Here is a 17,565-nt window from a genome sequence, read left to right on the forward strand (position 1 = left end):
AATGGGTCATATGAGTATTCAATCTTCTTGTAATCTCGTGTTTAAAAACTTTGGCCTTGTCGGAATTTACATTTGACAAGCGGTTCTAATTATCGTCGTAACGAGCCAAACCCGACTCGTAAAATTCCGCCAAAACCCGCTCCTTTCCTCTCCTTTCCACGGCACCCTCCTCTTCCTCCTTCCCATTTCTTCCTAAGACTTCTTTTGTCCTTCTTTTGAGCCCTTGACCGAAATCCACAAAAAAAAGAGATCAAATAATCTTTTTATCGTAATTTCATCATAATTTCTTCGTTTCTAGTCCGATTTTCGCAAAATTTATATTTTCGGAATCCTCTCTTCAAGATCTACATCCTAGTATGTTTTAATTTCAGTTTTATTTATGTCGTTTTTGGCTGATTTTGGGCATAATTTCGGTTTTGATGATTATTGTTGTGTTTTTGTTGTTTTTAATAGGTGAAGATTATGAGGATGATATGGGGGACTCCTATATAGTAGAGGATGATGGGTAGCTACTGTTTTTAGGGTTTTCTCAAGGGTTATTTTGCCTTTTTCTAGCTTAAGGTAACATATTTCGAGTTACTCGACGGTTTAATGTCACAATCTTGTTTTCTTGTATGATTTTGTGATTGTTGTGTGAGTAGTTTATTTCACATGATAATATGGGTTAAATTCATGTCTAATTCATGTCTTTTGTTAGTTTAAGTTCTCATATTAGTATGGAAATGAATTGGGAACGATTAATTAATGCTTCGATTTATGTTAAACTGAACAAAAATGGAGAAATGGAGGGTTGGGGGTGGCGGCCAAAGAGGCCGGCAGCCGTGCAGCTCAGCAGGTTGGCCCGGTTGGCCCGTTTGCTTGTTTCGCGGTTTTTCATGCATTATTTGTCGTTTCGGGTTTATTAATGTTATATTTAGTATAAGTAACACATGGGTAATCTTTTGAAATGAATCATGTTAGTAGTAAATATAATGTTAATGGTAAAATTATGCTTATATTGGTAGTTTGCACATGTTAGGATAGATTATAATATGAAATTGTAATGAATAGGCTTAAAATGAATTTTATAGCGATAATTGTAATGTTTGGATGATTATGCCGAAAACTGAGCCTTAATCCCTTTGATCAATCGATGTCGATCAATTGTGTGATTGGTCGGCCGCAATTTAACCCGCACTGCCGCAGAGTCAGGGTTGCGGGTAAAAATTCGGTTGGATGAAATTTTATATGAATTGGATAATCGGCCTATTTCTTGTTTTAGGCCATTTATTATGTTTTTATTTCACATATGTTGTTGGTTGATTTGAGTAGTTTCTTATATTGTAGAAACGGCCCTAGATTCCCTGAAACCTTTAATATTGTTAATATTGCTAGAAATGGAATTGGTATTGAATACTTCTTGCAGGTTGTTGTGTTTGTCATAGATAGGCCTTTATAGTCTTTGACGAGTATATGTTCACTGCTTAATAGCCTTTGTGTTCCTGACTTGGTGGGATTATATCCAAGTTGGGGCATGACCTCGTTACTTATTTTGATAGTAAGTGGTCAGCTTAAGTACTAGCCAACCCTTTGGTGGACTCCTTAAGGTACTCACTTTGTTTTAGAAAAATTGTGGGTCTTGGGTGCGGTGGTGTGTATCCGCATGTCTAGGTCTCAAGCAGATTTTAGGCTAGGGTTGTGTTGTGCCTTGGCCATGTTTTGATAGAACCGCCGAGCCAAGATACCGGTTCGATTACCTTCCCTACCTCGTGGTATAGACTCGAGTTCTGAGTGACTATTGATGGGACTAAGAACTTATGCCTGTCTTTGATATATTGTCCTTTCTTGTATGGTGATTTTATGAATTGTAATAGGTGAGATGCAAGCCGGTTACAATTGATAAAGTTTGGATTACTGCTTGTTATATGTTTCACATGATAGTTTAATTTGGTCAGTTTAGAGTTCACTTGTTAGAATATTTGATATCTAGATTATTTGTGATGTGGTTTACATGTTACGTTACATGTTACATTAAATATGACATTTCGTGGCTGGGAGGACTCGAAGTTACTCCCCACTGAATTGTGGCTTTCGTGTTTGTATAAAATGCGATTGACAGGTTGGTGATGCTTAGATGGGGTACACAGACGAGCTAGTGAGCAAAAGAACCTTGGACTTAGTTTGGTTATATTTTGTAGTAAACCTTTAATCTTATGGTTGTATTTATATTTTGGAGGGACATATGTCTCCCTCTTTTACTTTGGGTTTGTATCACTATATTTTCTTGCCTTTAGCTTTGTTATGTAAATTAGTTTGTTAGCATTTGCAGGTTTTGGCACCCTCCTTTTGGAAATGTTTGTGAATGGTTTAGAAAAGTTTTAAAAATTACAGGTTTTAATTAGTTGAACCAATTACAAACATATCCTGTCAGTTTTTCTGTAGAATTTACGTGTTTATTTAACGCTAAGTGTGAGGGTGTCACACTATGAGAGGTAGTATAGATGTTGTTTTTAAAGTTGCCTCCCAATCATCAGGTAAATCGTACGTGGTATATATCGTGATCTTATTGTAGTGTCCATTTGGGTGATGATGTTGTTATTATTCCTTGAGAATAATGGGTGGTTAGGGTCGTGTCCATGGGATACTGTAAATGTTGTGGATACCGACATGACTATTGCGGCTGTTGGTGACGGTATGGTGACACCGTTACCGGGTATATGGGGAATGCAATGCTTATGAAGTGAATTTTGAAATGTCATGTTGTATCATGTTTTATTTTAGTTGGATTATAATAAAGGCCATGAGACTAAGAGTTTGTTTAAATTTGGTTATTTGATGGTGTATTAGTCACCATCGGAGTCTATTAGTTTTTGTGTGATGAAATAGGGAAGTTTGGAACCAAGTTGAGAATGGAAACATTCTGGCCAGGTGACACTCGACTGAGTGCACCATGCACTTAACCGAGTAGTCGCCTACTCGGCTGAGTGGCCTCCTACACTCAACCGAGTTGCCAGCCTTGACCCTTGTTTTGTTGATATTCGACCAAATATTGAGCATGTTGACCTTACATGGGTGGTATTTTGTGAATTGTTTACGTTTGATTATATGGTGTGACATTTTGCAAGTATATGGAAAATCGTTGATTTGACATGAGTGGGTTGATGACAGAAATGATATGATAATCTTGTTTGATGTGTGTTAATCGATGTGAGTTTATTTCGTTGTGTAAAAGTAAGATGAAAAATGCAAATTATGTTTTGCATAGTGATCATTTGCATGATTGTGTACTGTGATCTTCCGTATGAGCGAAAGTGTTGATGATAGTTGGGTACGGATATGGAAACACATGTGTGATCATGTGGTGGATTTGACCCGGTACATGCGTAGGATGGTGTGTGGAAATGGGAATTTTGAACATGGTTGAGTCACATTACGAGTAGTTTTGCATTAATTGATTGTTTCATGGAGTCCGCATATTCGTGATTGTAGTGCATGCATGTGAAAGTATGAGATTTGACGTGATATAGATACGTAATAATAATCGAGTTATACCCCGTGATAGATATGTATATGTAACCAACATGAATGGGAGTTAGTTATGGGATTATAGATTGGAACCGTGGGTTTGACCTGGCTCTTGACCTTTTGGGAGGCTTGTAGATGAGGGACTATATCAATGGAACTATAACTATATTAGATTAATTACGAGGTTTGATAGTAATGAGCGTATGAGACCAAATTATGAGGTTTGATAGTTGAACTTTGGGATGAAGTTCTCTTTTAGGGGGAGTGAATATAACAATTCGGAAGTTAAGGAAGGAGAAAGTACGGAATTGGTGGAAGTAATGAGAGTTGAGTAAAAGAACCTTGAGATGAGGATGATAATTAGAAAGAGCATATACGATTGATGAGCATGTAAGGCGAGAGAAAGTGCTTGAGAATCAGTGATGAGACTTGAGGAAAGGAGAGAGTGGGGTGAACGTCTGGGACGAAGTTCGTGTTAAGGGGGGAAGACTGTAATACCCCGTATTTTGTAATTATATAAATAATATTACATTGTATTTATGAGTTATGTATGAGACGGAATATTAATAATATACGATATGCTTGTATATATACATGATACGATATATCCAGTTATACATATACTCCACCCAACCTCTCCTTATCCACCAATCACCCATCTTATCCATTTAATATCTCACAAAATCCACACAAATTAAGAGAGAGAAGAGAGAAAGAGGAGATTTGGAGATTTCGTCTCTCCGCCTCGAGATCGTAAGGTAAAACCGTCTTAAACTTGTTTATATATTATTTAATTAATATCATTGACCCGCCTTGACCTTGACCCGTCCTAGGACCGTCATTTACCACTTCTTTGACCACCGTTGACCACCAATAACGAGTTTGACTGAGTTATAATATGGTTATTTGTTGTTAATGTGTGACCATCTTCAGACGGATTTCTACCCCACTTTTCGTGGTTGTCTTGGACAGAACTTGGGTGGGTTGTGTCGAGGGTTGAGTGAGGGTTGTAGTGGTGGTATTGGGTGGTGGAATAGATGGCGTTTGGTGGTCGGAAATGAGTGTTAAAAGGGGGTACACGGGTTGGGGGTGTTGTTGCGTCGTGTGGTTGTTGTTGGTTCTTATCGTGGTGGCTATCCTCGTGGTGGCCGTGTGGATTACTGGTGTCTAGTAGGGCTAGGGGACCCTGTGGGTGGTTGACGTTGGTCGGCCGTGGCCAGTGGTGGTCGTGGTTGGGTCATTTGTTGTTGTTGTTGTTGTTGTTGTTGTTGTTGTTGTTGTTCGGTGTTGGAGTTGGTGTTGTTGTTCGTCTTTGGGCTGAAGCCGTGGTGGCTGTTTTTGCTGGCCCTGGCCACTATGGTTGGTGGTGATGGCCCACGATGGCAGCCACAAGGTGGTGTACGGTGGTGGTGGTTGGTCGTTTCAGGGTGGTTTTGGACGGCTCAAGCACACGGTTTACCCGTGTGTTTGAGTGGGTATTAACGGGATTTGAGTACATTTAAGACGAGATTTAATTATTAAATAATGGGTGTGAGTGAGTCGGGTTTTAATTGTTAAATAGTGAGTAAAGTCGGGATTTGAATTTAATTATATTGTTATATAATTAAATTAGTAATTTGATTAATTAGTAATTGCGTATTTAATTTAATTAGATTAGTTAGTAATTATTATTAATTATCATAATTAGGTGCTGATTTTATGGAGGAGCGCATTTGTATTCGTTTGCTTGCTTATTTGACGGGATTGCTAAAAGGTAGGTTTATCCTCCTCAGTTTCAATATTGTGCTTATTTGCTAAATGAGTCATTTGTCATTATTTGCATTGAATGAGTCGGTAATTGGCATGCTATATGGTATCTTGCATATTTTTGTTGTTTTTGTATGTCGGAGGACATGGTGGGTTATCTGTTGTTGAGGAGACGTGAGGCGGTTGGGAAACCATCTCACGCTCAAGTCGCCTCGTGGAGCTTCCCACTCCAAGAGGATGTGCAAATTAATGACTTAAGTTTGGGGGGGACTCGTGTAGTTGAGACACGACGTGTGGCAGGGGATCCGGTTGGCTTCCGGACCCGATACGTCTGGGCGTGTCCTGGTACCTATTTGTGGTTCTGGGTATGTCTGGGCGTGTCCCGGTATTGTGGTGGTTGTGAGTACGTCTGGGCGTGTCCTGGTACTGGAGTGGTGGTTGTTTGATAGCGTTTCATTCATGTTATAGTCATGTTGTATACTCACACACTTTGAGTTATGTCACACTTTATTTAGTGAAACTGACGTTTGTGTGTATGTGTAATTGTCACCTATTTCCGGGGTGGCCTGTGTCGATCCATATGATATTTTCAATCATATGGGGAGCAGGTTAAGTAAGGGTTTGCTTGTTGACATGATCGGGATTTGGGCCGCGCCTTGAACTCGGAGTCTAGTAGCATAGCATAGATAACATAGATGGTAGTCGACTTGTAATTTGTATAATTCACTTTATTCTTTAGTTTATGTTTGTAATAACTAAACTTGTTATTTATTTAATGAGTTTTCTTAATTGTAATTCCGAATTCATTGCCTCGGGAAACCGAGACAGTAACATCTCCCAATTATCTTGGCTGGGTAACAAAGGGGTGTTACAGATGGTATTCACCCCTATGTTTGCCCCTTGTTGCTCCTGTCACAAGAGGGGTGTGCACATTATTGATCTGGGTTTGCTCGTTGCGATGAGCGGGGCTTAGGTGGCAAGGCTACAGTCTCCAACTGGCGGTGTTTATTACCTGTTGCGATGGGAACCATTGGATACTATGTGATTGGAGTGGTGGTGTTTGGCAATCGCTGGTTTGAGTCTTTACCATTATGTTGAGTTTCTTTATTCTACTGTTCTTATATCCTATTACTGACTTGTGTGGTTTGTCTGTTGTATTTCTTCTCTTTGTCTGTGTCTGCGATGCTCCATTTGATATTGCCGGAAAATGCCGAGTATCGTGAGTTTTCAGGTGCTTGTGGTCGGTTGGTGTCTTGATATAGCTGCTGGGTTGGAGAGGTCGCATGACATCGAGTCGGTCGTTAAACGATAGTAGTTTCGCCAGTTGTATCTTATGTTGTATAGCTGAGTTGTTATCTTTTTGGTTTCCGCTGTGTGTTGTAAAAGAGTTTATTTTATGTTCTTTTATGGTCTATTTGATATACTTACCTCGGGCAACTATGATGATAACGCCCTTACTTACTAGGGCAGGTCTTGTTAAGGCTCCTTGGTAAGCGAGGGTGTTCGATAGTTTCAAAGTGGACGAACTACATGGAGGCACCCGTCTACCTACGAGTATGGTTGCCCTGCAGGGCCGTGGGGAGCCAACTATGGTAGCCAGCTGGATGAGGAGGGGAGATGGATTGGTGGTGACGCCGCTGCTGGGGCTTATCAGGGAGATGGGACATCGGGCGCAGATGGTGGTGCTGACATGGATGACGATGTGCGCATGGACCCTTGAGATTTGTTTCGTTATTGCTTGTTTTAGTTTTGCACTTACTGCGGATTTGGTTTGCTTTTTCGACATTTAGATTTATTTGTGTGTGTAATCCGGCCATAAATCCAAGAATTCACTTTATCGTAGATTATGCTGTGCTTGGAACTTGATTTTTTTATGTTGTTGGAGGGTTAAACTTCATGTTGCAGGTGAATTTTGAGTTTTTATAAGTGACAAATTGTGGAAACGGCATTTTGTCTTTGGAGTACTCGACCGAGTACTGACTACTCGACCGAATACTGGATACTCGACCGAGTGCCCTCTATTACTCGACCGAGTTCTGTTGGCTGATACTCGTAACCTATACGCCTGGTTCCGTTAGTTAGTTGCATAATTTCGTTGAGTTTTTTTGGTTATTTTTGTGGTGTGACTTATGTGGGCCCACGACATGGGTGTTGTGGTGTTGGCATTACGGTATTATGATGATCCAACAATATGGTTGGAATTTGAGACGAATGTGGAATGCGAGTGGTGTGGATAGGAACATGGTGACAGTGTGATACTATTTTGGTTTGTTTAAAATTGTTGTATATCATTACATGCATCGATTATCGGAGTCATATTAATTTCATTTAATCCTTAATGATAATTGCGTCAGATAAATCTAGTGGGCAGTTACATGTGAGAATGAGGTGTGATGATTGCTTGGTTTACTTGTCATGTTCACACGTTTATACTTTCTCTGTTAGGATTGGGAGTGAACTTCGGGACGAAGTTCCTTTTAAGAGGGGTTGATAACATCGCGACAATAAAACCTTCTTTAAGATGATTGCATTAATCTTTTAAGTCGTTTCTAGTAACCTTACCAACTTTGCTTTCTAATTGGTCTAGTTAAGAGTATGGTAGTAATGTAGCTGTTTGACAAACATGAGTTTTATCGTTGTTCTGATGACGGCATGGTGACTCTGTGGTTGTATACATGTTGTACTGATTAGTTACTTTGGTGACGGTGTAGTGACGTTGTAGTATACACGTTTGCATTATTTGATGATTGCATAAGTACTGCGTAACCCTTCGTGTTGCCTTGTCGCGTTACAGTTGGCGTGTGGCACGAACTTCGGGGATAAAGTTCCTTTTTAAGCGGGGAAGACTGTAATACCCGCCATGTTAGGTACCCGTTGATTGACCCATTGACCATGAGAGACCCTTAGTAGAGATGCAAGAGGGAGTTATATCACATTCTTTATCGAATACTCGACCTAGTTAGGGTCACTCGGCCGAATAACGTTGGTACTCGACCGAGTTTAGGGTACTCGGCCGAGTATGTTCCATAATCGACCGAGCACGTGTTCTGACAGCGTGTTATTATATAACACGGAGGTTACGACGTAATTCATTTCCACAATACTTTTTAACATTTCTAAACCTAATTTCCACCGTCTCCCAATTCTCTCATCTCTCACCACCCGATCGTGAGTTAACCTTGAACCCTAATCCCGAAAGGGAGATAGCTTATGCAGGGAGTCATCGAGTCGGCTCATCGCCGTCGTCGGCATCTAATTGTTTTTCTAGGATGTGATGTGGATTCTTGCTAGGCATGATGTAATTGATGCATTTCTACGGAGTAGCAAAAAGGTAGGGTTTTCCTACTCAGTTTAAGTTCATGATTGTTTGTTTAATTGTGTTACATGGTTATCTTTGTTGTGGGTGTCTTGAGGAGTTGATTCAGCTACAACATTGAGATGGTGACGATGGCGTATTTTTGTTTATTGGGATTTGATTGTGAAGCCACTGTCAAGTGATGGTCTTCAGCCCCATGTGTGCCCCTTGTGGCTCTCGTCACAAGGGGGATGTGCATATTAATGATGTGGGTTCGCTCACTGCGATGAGCGGGCCTAAGGTGGCAAGGCCGCGGTCTCCCACTGGCAGTGTTGGTTACCTGTTGCGATGGGATCCATTGGATACTATGTGATTGGGAGTGGTGGAGCTTGGTAATCGCTGGTTTGAGTCTGCACCGTATGTTGAGTTGCTTTATTCTACTTTTCTTATATCCTGTTACTGACTTGTCTGGTTTGTCTGTTATGTTTCTTCTATTTGTCTGTGTATGCGGTGATCCATTTTATATTGCCGGCAAATGGTTAGCAGTGAGACTTTTCAGGTGCTTGTGGTTGGTTGCTGTCTTGATGTAGCTGTTGGGTCGAAGAGGTCGCATGCCATCAAGTCGGTCGTTAAACGATAGTAGTTTCGCGAGTTGTATCTTACGTTGTATAGCTGAGTTGTTATCTTTTTGGTTTCCGTTGTTTGTTGTAAAAGAGTTTATTAAATGTTCTTTTATGGTCTATTGGATATGTTGGGGCTGGTGTCCTTAACAGTTAGTGCAAGGACTTATAAATCTCTAAAAGGATCAAAGGGCATACTTTTGGTATTATTATCAGTTGGTCCACGTTTATCAATAACGGTTGGCTTGCTAGATAAGTTTGACGTTATTGTCATACAGATGGCGGTGATCAACTGGTCCCTAAAAGTCACACCTATAGGATACGTTTGAGAGATGTGACGGTATGAAAATACAGTCATGTAGATGCCAATTTTGACTAACCAGTTAGTCCGAGTTATTTGACTAATAATAAGTCAAAATGTGATGTTGAGATATTTTATTTAATACGGATTAAATAATAATGGCTAAGGCGAATTAAGCAGTTAATTTGTAAATTGAATATAAGCGTTTTATATTTAATTAAATGTATATTGAATATAATTATACAATATTGTCTTTGTCGGACATGTATTAATAATTCAACTAATCCGTATTATTAGTTGATGCTTTAATATCCGATAACCGATGACAGTTTATAATGAAACCGCGTCATATACATTAAGAATTTAACGAACCGGACCACGACTTAAAACCAAGAGGAAGTGGAAGCCCACTTCCCCTTGTGGGTTTCGGTTTTGCCGAATGAGAGGGAACAAAAGGGAGGGTTTCTCCTCCCTTCTAACCTAATCATTCCATTTGGTAAAATTCTAGGGTTTTTGAGAAAGTGCCTCTCAAAAATTCGGATCTCTCATCCAACCAAAACTCACAAAACAATCCTCTCGATATTGCAAGGCAATTAGAGGATTCATTCTAGCAACAAGGGCATTTCTCGGACAATCTTGGGTGCATCATTTAGGAGGAGGTCTACTTTGATCTCTCATTGCCTTATTGCACTAGGACCGAAGGTTATTCCTTGATCTTTATCGTTTCATCATGTTTTTTCGTTTTATGACTATAATCACATGTAAATTTTGCGTTATAGTCCTAATTTTATAGGGTAGTATACGGATATTACCCCACAAGTGGTATCAGAGCAAGGCCACGTAAATTTCTCTATGTGATTTTCATCAAACGATTTGAATCGATAATTTTTGGTACATAAAAAAACCACACGGCTGAAAAATTTTTTTTCGGTTATATTTTTTTTTTTTTTGCACGGCTGAATCTTTTTTGAATTCCGTGCCATGTTTGTGTTTTTGTTGTCGATTTAATCTTTGCATATTATTTTGTAATCGATATTCATTATAATATGTTAGAGATCTATCAATTGCTATTTCATTTCTATACGGATTAGGTGATATCGCAATTGGTTTTTATCAAATCGATAATTTTTGCTAAAAAATGTTAAAACCGTGTGGCTGTACTAGGTCTCGACATTTCATATGTCTCGGCCTGTTTTGTTCATTGGGAACCGTGTCCAGTTTACACGGTTGCTTTGGTGTCGATTTTCTGTTTTGTTTTGGATTTGTTCTTTGCGAATTGTTGTTTTAAACGATAATTACAACAATATGTGAAGATCATGACAATTGTATTTTGATTTCTATACGGATTAGATTAAAATTACAATTGTGCTTTATCATACCGTTTTGTTTTGATCTTTTGTTGCTCACGATTTTGAGCCGTATAAATTTTTTTTTGGTTTTTTTTTGATGCTCTCGGTTTTTACAGCATTTAAAAAAAAAAAAAAAAATTTTTTTGTGGTACTGGTACTGTTCACGTACAGCAGTACAGAAGAAAAAAAAAATTTTTTTTTGTTTTTTTTTTTCGGCCATTTATGCATAAAACGTTTTTTTTATGCTCTCGCTTGTTAGTGAAACGGTTCACCCACGTAAAATTGAGTTACTTTAAAACGATTTATTGTAACGGATTATCTCGGATTAAAATTAACTTGACTAAAGCGGTTTTGTCATGTAATTTTAATTATCTTTGGTGGTTTGGATAAATTTAACATAATTACGGAATTATGTCACGAATAAATTTAATTTAGTTGATGCATTTTATTTATCGTTAATCTTGAATGTTTTGAATGCCTTTTATTACGTATTTATTTAATTTTGCAAACGGTTGTAACTTAGTGTGGCCTTAGTAGAACGTGTTACCGTAATGATGGAACACGGTCTTGGTTGTATTTTGAGATCTCGTATCTCCATTTTTATTTCTTTTAATTACAGTTTTTATTTAGAATGTAAATAGGTTTATATTTTGTAAATTTTAATTGTAATTTTGAGAAGACTAAAGAAGGAGACCGGATGCTCACTCCCGCTACATGGACAAAGATGGAACATCAAGACAAGCTTTTCGGGTCCAACGGTGGATTCCAAAGTTGTATTATGTTCTTTTTACTAGGATAGGCCACACTAGGAATTTTTATTTACGTATTGCATTCATTTATTTATTTTTCGTAACGATAATATGCATCATTTTCCGCCTAAAAACCAAACCACCTAATTATTGCATGAAAACTGACACATTTAGAGGTCACGAGTTAGTTTTCATTGACATTCTCATGTCACACGACTTTTAAGCCATCACCTAAATTGATTCATTCACGCAGACGCTAGTTATTCGTTCACTTAAAATGAATTATAATTAAGTTGATGGGATCTTCCTCGTATAAACCAAAATTGAGAACGGTCTTTATAGGTCAAACTCCAATGAGTCCCTTCTTCGTCGGTAGGCATAATATGACCCCTTCTACGTCGGGTAAGTTGGAACCGATTGACTTATTTTATCTCAACACTATGGTCACTCGTACGATCCTGTGACTATGGTGGACTATAGATAGGATTTACAGAAATCTATCGACCAAGAGTTCTTACGGAAGAATTAGCTAAACAGTTGGCTTATCAATTTACAGAAATTGAGTCTTGGGATCACTTGTATCATTCTTGAGGGAGATCAATAATACAAGTGCAATGAGTCTACACGATTAAAATGAATTTTAATAGACTTAAATCACCTCGATGAGTTGCTTATTTCGTTTTTGTTTTTCTTTCTTTTTCAGTGTAGATCACGAACTTTTAAGCTGCTAATAACAAATGGCTGGTTCTACTGATAACCCAATGCCAAGTGCCACATTGGACCGTGAGTCCTGGCTTCGGATCTTCATGAATCGGATGAATCGGTCTACTCGATCAAGAATGATGGATCAAACTTCGCGGACCGGGAGGCGGCATTACGGAATGCGCGCTGGCGACGACGGAAGCTCAAATATCTATTAGAGCCCCTCCCGGCAAACCCAGGTCCCACGGCTAGAGCTGCTGAAATCACCAAGTTTAATGATTTCTGTATGGAAGCGGGTGCGATTAAAAACGTACTCATTTTTGCAATGGAATCCAATTTGCAGAAACGCTTCATAGCCCATGGTGCGAACAAGATTTTCACCACGCTCACCAAGGAATTCTCGAAAGCACCGAGAATCGTGACCTATGAGCATACCACTCGCTTCTTTGATGCGAGACTCCAGAAGGGCCAACCGGTTAGCCCACACATTCTCAGCATGATTGAGAATGTCGAGAAACTGGAGACCTTTGATTGTAACATCAGCGAGAACATTGTTATCGACCGCATGCTTCATTCACTCCACGATGGTTTTTCACAATTTAGAGCGAATTACTATATGAATGATTTGAAGAAAACCCCACATGAACTGCACTCCCTTCTCGTACAGACCGAGAAGGACATGAAGTTCAGTGGGAGCTTGAAACAGGATGTTCTCGTTGTGACAAACAAAGGGAAAGGTAAGGGCAAAGCTCGGCAAACCTAGCGAGAGGTAAGGCGAAGTTCAAGAAGTCGGGTTCAGGTAAGAGTGGTCCTGGTGAGTCAAGCAACTCATCAGGCATGACAAAGAGCAAGAATGAAAACATGGAATGCCATCATTGCCACAAGACTGGGCATTGGAGGCGTACATGCCCTGTTTATCATGAGGACTTAAAGGCAGGTCGTGTTAAACCTGTTGGTATGTCTTCTTCTTCTACTTTTATTCATATGATTGAGATTAACCACGCAAGTTACGGAACTTGGGTACTTGATACTGGTTGTGGTTCTCATCTGTGTAATCATGTGCAGGGGCTCCGAAACATCGAACCCCTCGTAAAGGGTGAGGTGGACCTGCGTGTTGGGAATGGAGCAAGAGTGGCTGCCATCTCAAAGGGGACATACGTGATCCAGCTTCCTAGCGGATTTGAGTTGTCATTATATGACTGCTATTATGTACCTAGTCTTTCCAAAAACATTATTTCAGTTTCTGCACTTGACAAACTTGGTTTTTCATTTGTAATAGAGAATAATACTTGCATTTTCTCTTTACACGATATGATTTATGGCAAGGCAGTCTCCATGAACGGAATTTATGTTTTAGATCAGACCACGGAAATATTACACGTAATGAATAAAAAGTTAAAGGTTGGTGACAAAGATCAAACGTATCTATGGCACTGCCGTATGGGACACATTAATGAGAAACGCGTAAAACAGCTCATCAAAAATGGAGCTATCTCGGCCTTTGATTTTCAATCATTTGGCACGTGTGAATCATGTCTCATCGGTAAAATGACTCGTATTTCCTTCAAAGGTGTTGGAATGCGCGCTGCTGACCTATTAGGACTCATACACACGGATGTATGTGGACCTATGTCAATCACCGCACGAGAAGGCTATAGGTATTTCATCACTTTCACGGACGATTTAAGTAGATATGGCTATGTCTACTTAATGAAGCATAAAAGTGAATCCTTTGATAAATTCAAAGAATACCAGAATAGGGTACAGAACCTATTGGGTAGAAAGATTAAAACACTACGTTCAGATCGTGGTGGCGAGTATCTTTCTCACGAGTTTGATCAACACCTCAAAGACTCGTGGGATTGCCTTACGATTAACTCCACCGAACACCTCAATTGAATGGTGTGTCCGAACGGAGAAATCGAACACTACTTGATATGGTTCGATCCATGATGAGTCACACGGTTTTACCTGATTCATTATGGGGTTATTCTCTTTGTCGGCCGCTCTAATACTTAACCGAAGTCCGTCTAAAGCTGTTGACAAGACTCCATATGAACTATGGAAGGGAACGGTCCCTAACTTGTCCTTTATACGGGTTTGGGGCTGCGAGGCTTATGTCAAGTGGAGACACGAGGATAAGCTCGGCCCGCGATCGGTCAAGACATTCTTTATAGGTTATCCTAAAGGAACCCTTGGTCATTACTTCTATTCGCCAACCGAACAACGTGTTTTTGTTGCGGCTAGTGCGACATTCTTAGAGAAGGAATTTCTCGAGAATGCAAAGAGTGATAGAACCTTCGACTGTCGGAGGTTCCAACCAAATACCGAGCAACCATTGGAGGAATCAATTCCTTCAATCCCGGCTGCGGTGAATATTCCTGAGGAACCTAGGAGGTCGGGAAGAGTCTCTATTCCTCCGGACAGATACATTGGTATGGTCGAGGAACATGACATAGATGACATTCTACTCTTAACGAGTAGTGAACCCGCAACCTATAAAGGTGCCATGACTAGTTCTGACTCAAAGCTATGGCTTGAGGCCATGCAATCCGAGATGGACTCCATGTATGAGAACAACGTGTGGGATCTTGTTGACTTACCTGCTAAGGTTCGTCCCCTTCAATGCAAATGGCTTTACAAGATAAAGCATTCTGTGGAAGGTCAACAAGATATCTACAAAGCACGACTAGTTGCTAAAGGTTTCACCCAAGTGCCAGGTTTGCACTACGATGAAATTTTCGCACCGTAGTCATGCTGCGTTCCATTCGGATTATCTTAGCGATTGCCGCTTTTCATGACTATGAAATTTGGCAAATGGACGTGAAAACCGCCTTCTTAAACGGCTTTTTGGAGGAAGAGTTGTACATGGTACAACCCGAAGGTTTCATCGATCCAGTACATCCTAAGAAAGTGTGCAAGCTTAAGCGTTCCATTTATGGACTTAAGCAAGCATCAAGGAGTTGGAATCATCGCTTCGACCAAGTGATAAAAGAAAATGGATTTACTCGATCGGTCGAGGAACCATGTCTATATATCAAGTCGAGTGGGAGCAAGATTGTTTTCCTAATATTGTATGTTGACGACATACTCCTGATTGGGAATGACATACCTCTCTTAACTTCGGTGAAAGTATGGTTGAAAAACCATTTCCAGATGAAAGATCTGGGTGAGGCACAAAGAATTTCGGGCATCCGTATCTATCGAGATAGATCACGTCGGATGTTATCTCTCGATCGGAGTCTTACATAGACAAAGTCCTAGAGAGATTAAGCATGACTAACTCCAAGAAGGGGTTCCTTCCTATGGCTCCAGGGGTGCATTTGAGCAAGTCTCGGCACCGAGACACCGGAAGAGAAAGAGCGCATGGCACGGATCCCTTATGCTTCGGCTATAGGATCAATCATGTATGCCATGATATGCACACGTCCCGACGTGGCATATGCATTGAGTATGACAAGTCGATTCCAACAAAGATCCAAGTGAATCACATTGGCTGGCTGTCAAGAACATTCTTAAGTACCTACGGAGGACTAAAGATTGGGCATTGACTTATGGAGGCCCTCAAAAGCTATGCGCAACCATTCTGCAGATGCTAGCTTCCAAACGGATCGAGATGACTCGAAATCTCGATGGATTCGTTTTTACTCTTAATGGCGCTGCATCACCGGAAGAGTTCCAAGCAAACGATTCAGAGATTCTACGACCGAGTCCGAGTACTATGCCGCGTCTGAAGCTACAAAGGAAGCGATATGGATGCGTCAATTCTTACATGGACTATCCGTAGTGCCTAGTTCGAATGACCCGATCACCATCTATTGCGACAATAGTGGTGCCATCTTCCAAGCTAAGGAGCCAAAGTCTAGCAACAAGTCTAGACATGTACAACGGAAAGCTCATCTAATCCGAGATTACGTGGAGCAAAAGGAAGTAGTGATAGAAAAGATTGCTACAGATGATAACATAGCAGATCCTCTCACTAAACCATTACGACAAGATAAGCATGAAGGGCATGTTAATTCCATGGGAATTAAACGTGTTCCTAAGTTGTAGTACTCTTTTATGGATCAGATTCATTCCCTTTTGTACTCTATACAACATCATCGTTTTGATATTTATATATTTTGTTTTTCATGTGGAATTGTGCGACAATTTTTGAACACCACAAAGTGAACTGAACGAACATTATATTTTTCAGTCCTTAATTGCCCACATGAGCTGATAACTCTGGCAATTATTTTGTGACGTTGGTTGATGGTGGGTTCAACGAGCCATAAGTCAACTCGGTTGACCACCAATCACGAGGCGATTTATACGGATATTTCGTAGGACACAATTGTGACATCGACGTGGAGTCCTAAATGTTTTATAACATTCGTTGCCCGGTCGTGGATAGGACTTCCATGGTGATCCTAAGAGTCGATTCTTTTGACTATCGACTGTCTCTTGAGACTAAGGCAGATTTTGGGTGACTTTGGTTTCTTTCTCACGGTCATCCGTAACAGGGGGCCAAGTAGATTTTTTCTGGGTCATTTCATGCTGTGCTTAGATCGGAAGGAGTTCGAGTTGAAGGAAATATTCAGCCTTTATCGTACTCGATATTTATCGGGGCCACTCGAGGAGTCAGAATCGAAATGCATGGCCATGCTCGGATACGGATTCGTTTTATCGGTTAAGTTACTCTCTAGTCGGGGAAACCACTCTAGATACGGATCGATTGTAAAATACGACCTTTGCGGATCCGGATCTGCAAATTGTTTTACATTGAGTGGGAGAAATTTTAAATGAATATGAGAATCGGTTATCGCACATACACTTGTACGGACAAGTGGGAGTTTGTTGGAGCTTGTGTCCTCCGGTTAGTGCGGATAACGTCATTGCACATACACTTGTACGGACAAGTGGGAGCTTGTTGGGGCTGGTGTCCTTAACAATTAGTGCAAGGACTTATAAATCTCTAAAAGGATCAAAGGGTATACTTTTGTATTATTATCGGTTGGTCCACGTTTATCAATAACGGTTGGCTTGCTAGATAAGTTTGACGTTATTGTCATACGGATGGCGGTGATCAACTGGTCCCTAAAAGTCACACCTATAGGATACGTTTGAGAGATGTGACGGTATGAAAATACAATCATGTAGATGCCAATTTTGACTAACCGATTAGTCCGAGTTATTTGACTAATAATTAGTCAAAATGTGATGTTGAGATATTTTATTTAATACTGATTAAATAATAATGGCTAAGGCGAATTAAGCAGTTAATTTGTAAATTGAATATAAGCGTTTTATATTTAAT

General features: G+C 40.0%; 1 long non-coding RNA gene across 1 annotated transcript; it reads left to right on the forward strand.

Moving 5' to 3' along the window:
* The first annotated feature begins 204 nt into the window (after positions 1 to 204).
* On the forward strand, positions 205 to 2,258 carry LOC141608950 (uncharacterized). The gene is made up of 3 exons (XR_012527084.1): positions 205 to 354; positions 454 to 561; positions 2,099 to 2,258. It is a non-coding gene; the product is annotated as an uncharacterized LOC141608950 (long non-coding RNA).
* The last annotated feature ends 15,307 nt before the right edge of the window (positions 2,259 to 17,565 follow it).

The sequence above is a fragment of the Silene latifolia genome, chromosome 10 (genome assembly GCF_048544455.1).
Source record: "Silene latifolia isolate original U9 population chromosome 10, ASM4854445v1, whole genome shotgun sequence".
NCBI classification, from domain to species: domain Eukaryota; kingdom Viridiplantae; phylum Streptophyta; class Magnoliopsida; order Caryophyllales; family Caryophyllaceae; genus Silene; species Silene latifolia.